This window comes from Mytilus californianus, unplaced genomic scaffold (assembly GCF_021869535.1).
Source record: "Mytilus californianus isolate M0D057914Y unplaced genomic scaffold, xbMytCali1.0.p SCAF_4, whole genome shotgun sequence".
In the NCBI taxonomy this organism is placed as follows: domain Eukaryota; kingdom Metazoa; phylum Mollusca; class Bivalvia; order Mytilida; family Mytilidae; genus Mytilus; species Mytilus californianus.
Genome location: NW_026262690.1, coordinates 14397969 through 14403377, shown reverse-complemented (window position 1 = coordinate 14403377; position 5409 = coordinate 14397969).

The window sequence follows — 5409 nt, the reverse complement described above, 5'->3', positions numbered from 1 at the left end:
TGATTCAGGTAAAAAGACCTATATTTTGAACTGCATGAACTTTAAAAAGGCTGCTACTAAAATATGGATAAGGATTAAGGAATGGAAATTAATCTAAAAAATATGCTTTAAATTTCCCCAATCTGACTAAGATACAAACTTTTGTCCACGCTTTGCTTACAACACTTTCTGTTGTGGTAATGTTATACATCATATATCAGCCAATCAAAGTTCAGGCTTCAATTTATTCAAAGTATCAAATTGTTTCATTACGACAAAACAGGAGGAACCCGAAAAGTCTTCAAAAGTAGAATAAAGCTTTGTCAGATCATTGTAACAGAAGAATGGATACAGGACCTGTATTTTAGGAAGATCGAATTTCCCCAGAGCTTATCGGAGATTTATAAATAATCATATACTGTGACATTTTCTGACAAGTATCATTAAAATCTCGAGAAACACTTGAAGTGACATAATCTCATAATGGAAAAGGAGATATATGACGTATTACACTCTACATGCATCATACACCATGCTCCCTTACATGCATATTTTACACCATGCTCCCTTCACAAGTATTTTACACCACGCAAAGACATAAATCGCCCCTGTTCTAAACAAACCGTGCAAAGTTGAAACAGATTCAAAACCACATTATAATTTGAAGATTACATATTTTGTTGAACGTATTTTTCATGCTCTTATATATCCCGAACGTACCAAATTAAGGTCAGTAAAGAAGTCACAAATAATTCAAATATAAGCATTTAGATATCCGAAAACGTAAATACGCATTAAACAATATAAACAGTTTATTTGTATTGTTCCTCATCAATCAGACAGCTCAGTCTTAGCACCTGCTTTCAGAAAAAATATTAAAAATTCAGTTGCTCTAACGTTCTGAACCCACTTATTATCATCTTTTTAAAAGAAAACTGATCGGATGATTTGTAATACTTGAATTGATTATATTCCGTTGTTTAGTAAATCCCTCGTTTAGACTTAATTTAAAGTAAATATTATAAATCCTCTATATAAAATATACGTAGAGAACTTGTCAGAAAGACAAGTCTATTTAAACCGATCGAAAGTTCAAATCAATGTTGAACTACACAAATCGTCTATTCCAACCTATTTTACCGATCTACTTTACTTGACTTAAAAAAGATCGATTTTTTTTCTCGTTTTTGATTGTTTTATTTTGTCGTGTCATGCCATGTCATGAAGTCTTGTATAGCATACTGTACGGTATGGGTGTTGCTTTTTCACATTTGGTTTCTTGTGGATAGTTGTCTCATATCAATCACACCACAACTTTAAGAAGTATTTGAGGTTAAACGTGAACTATGATTTTAAACAGAAAGCATGAAACTCAACTATACGGAGCATCTTATTGAAAGTCTCCTTTCGACAGGACGTGCTGAGTATTTGTACATCCCACACAGCCAAATGAACGGCCAACTTTTTCAGGATTTTTACTGCCGGACGGGATAAGTACAAATGATGACAATTTTTCTATACCAGAATCAACCCATTTACAAATTTCATCAAATTTTATTCATAGGGAAAGACTTTACAAAAAGTGAACACCTAGATAGATAACTTCATACTCTCAATACATTTAGATATTGAACTAGCTTATAGAAATTGCTTTAAGCATCTAACGTCGGCTCTCTTTTTAAATTACTTTTTGGATGTCTTTACAATATGGCAAGCTCTAAATCGTCCCCATTTTCTAAATAATAATACAGCAACCCTGCGAGAAAAGTAATCAAAAGACATGCATATAGCGCAACATATAGTCTTCAGTGACACATTGCTTTCTCTAAGAACGTGTCATATATGTATCATTTAAAAAAAAACGATGACCACATTAAATATAAAACACGTGAACACAACACTTTCTTTTTGAAGGAAAAACATATATTTCATCCAGATCATCAGAAATGTACTTCTATTGAATTATTGTCTTCCATTTATTCTTTTTTACCGAGAGAGTTTCCAAATTCAGTGACCTCATACATGACTCCTCGCCAGATATTCAGGAATCACAGCGCAAATGCAAATGCAAAAAAAAAAACAACCAACAGGATGGAAGAAAAAGTAAACAAACGTGGCAGAAAGATAGTACTACATATGATTATTTTTCAAATTCTTCACTCGATTATTTTCAGATAAAATCTACAAATTTAAGTATCCACGAACATGTTACTTTTGCTCAAACCACGAACATTGATACCCACGAATAAAAGTAATATCTCAGTATTACAAAACAAATGGGAACGCATGGAAAATAAAAATAAAAATAAAATAAAATAAACATCGCTCTACCCACTTGGACTAAAAACAAACTGAATTCGTGTTCGAGATGAACTTTGAGTAACAAAACATATCATTTTGTCAGTATTCGTTTGTACCGCTATTTCTGTAATTTGTTGAAACAGACCTCTTGAACAACCTTTAGATTGTCAAAGCAAAGAAACTCATGTGTAACAAAGAATGGAAAATAGGTGTGTTATACACTGTAATTTCTTACAGTTTATACAGATACATGTACTATTAATAGAGTATAATAACACTAAAAGTAAAACGAACATCATCTTCTTATATCTATCAAACTATATGTAAATATAAATCAATGCTTACACTGGCCAATTAAACATTCTTTATACATTTACTAGGACCTTGTTAAGCGATTTCTTAATATTTAAATGTTTACTTTGTTATAGCAACTCTAACCTCGTCACACTTTCAACATGTATCATTATGACAGATTTTTATTACGGTAAAAATTTCAACTTCAAATCACTCATTTGAAATACCATTTGGCAGATTTATTTTATAACTCGAATTAATCTCTTCATCGCCTAGTAAATAAAACCTAACTTACTAACTAAATAACTAACTTACTAACTAACAAAATAAACAAATGAAAAGATAAATAAACTTAAAGTACTCGGAGTTACGAGATAAAAACAAACTACCAAAAACAAAAACAGACTTATTTGATTTACGTCGTGAAATAATGAGTATATAAGTATTTGTAGTTAGCAGGAAACAGAATGAGTAAATAAGATATTTTTGGTAAATAGGAAACATAATGTGCAGACAAGATTCTAAGAAACATAATGTGCAGACAAGATTCTAAGAAACAGAATAAGAAACTAAAGTATCACAGGTTACTAGGAAACAAAATGAGTAAATACGATATCTGTGGTAAATAGAAAACAGAAAGAGTAAATACGATATCTTTTGTTACAATGAAATAGAAAGAGTAAATACGATATCTGTGGTTTCTTGGAAACAGAAGGAGTAAATAAAACATATGTGGTTCTTAGAAACAGAACGAGTAAATAAAATATCTGTTGTTACTAGGAAACAGAACGAGTAAATAAGATATCTGTGGTTACTAGGAAACAGAACGAGTAAATAAGATGTCTGTTGTTACTAGGAAACAGAACGAGTAAATAAGATATCTGTGGTTACTAGGAAACAGAACGAGTAAATAAGATGTCTGTGGATACTAGGAAACAGAAGAGATCATTGATGTGTTTTCTGATGATAAGTTTTTCTGGTGACGACAATGAAATTTAAAACGATTATTTAAAGATTTATCAAATCTTTGAAAATGGTCATATCCCGAATGGTCCACAAAACATTGACACTGTCGTGGCACTTCTAAAATTTTATTTGACGTCTTCTTTGTACTTTGGCTACTTGATTTGTCTGATTTTAAATCTGTCACACTGATCATGTTTTCTGTTGGCTCTACCTTGTTCATATGATCAGTATTATATAATGTCCACCCTATATAATATATTACAGTCAGAAGAAGACCGGTTAATAGTCCTGTAAAACCACTTATCAGTATATACGATTTCCTCTTGGTTGAAGGCAGCTTACTGCTGTAACAAGAACATTCAGTGTATTCCAGATCTGTACAAACCTAGAAAAAAGAAGATTAGCAAAGTTAAAGGCACTATTCAGTCAGAAAACCGCAAATACCCATATTCAACATAACTATAAAATTTCAATTTACAGATAAGCCAGCATTATATCATGTATAAACAAAATAAGTCACATCGTTTGTTTCAAAAACATTCCGTTAAAACTGTTTGATATTGAGAATAAAGAGCTGCACCATGAGCGCATGATACGCCCGTCGCTTATTCAAAGTTCCATAACTCATCATTGTGATATCAGAAATTTATAAAAAAAACTAAAGGGATCTTATTTTGATAGATATGAACCAGTCACCAAAGTTTCATGAAAACTGCTCAAAGCATTTTTGAGTTATTGTCCGAAAACTGGAAAATCCCCCCTTTTTATGAATAAAATCCCACAACTCGGAAACGTAAAATCTAAAATTTATAAAAATCCAAAGGGAGCTTACGTCAATAGATATAAACAATTCACCAAAGTTTCATGAACATTGGTTAAAGCGTTTTTGAGTTATTGTCCGACATGATGACGACGGACGGACAGACGGAAGGACGGACAACGGTATACCATGATACGTCCCGTAAACGGGCGTATAAAAATAAAATCGGTAATCCTATCAACTCAAAAGCATTATACATCTCGAGACATAGTTATAGCATATTTATTTTGTAATGAACATTTAAGAAAAGACAAAAGATAGCAATAACAAATGTACCTAATTCTCAGATATTTTCTGAAAATCAACGATAATTTGATAACTATACTTCTCTCACGATCTTTCGGTTTTTAAAAATCTCACAGAGCCAAACTGCCACCTCAGAGGAAAGAATTGCCCCATTTGTCATTACCCAAGCCTTGCATACGATTGCACATGTATTCAGTTAAGGATTCCCAAGTTTAAACATTTCAGATGATACATACCCCGTTTGCACATTCCAAGCCGTCAATCATCAAATGTTAATTCAAATATATACCATCTGAAATGGTACATCCTCCTGAAAACTTCCTTAACTGTACAAACAAGTATAGAAGTAAAAATACGAAGAATAAATGAAAAGGTAAATTTTAACATCCAAAATGCAATGTACAAGATCAAATTCTGAGCACAAGCAGAAACAAAACCTAACGAAATATCTTACAATAAAAGTATGACCACGTAAGATAATGAGTAGCAAATAATTTCTTCTAAGAAAAATTCTTCTGTCCCAAAATCGAAAATATTTTTCAGGTTTTTGTTTTTAATAAAATTGAGAATGGAAATGGGGAATGTGTCAAAGAGACAACAACCCGACCAAAGAGCAGAAAACAGCTGGAGGCCACCAATGGGTCTTCAACACAGCGAGAAAATCCCGCACCGGAGGCGGGCTTCAGCTGGCCCCTTAACAAAAATGTGTACAAGTTCAATGAAAATGGACGTCACACTAAACTCCAAAACATATAAATGAACTAAATGTCCGTCGAATGGGGACGTTAAATCCGAGGTCCCGT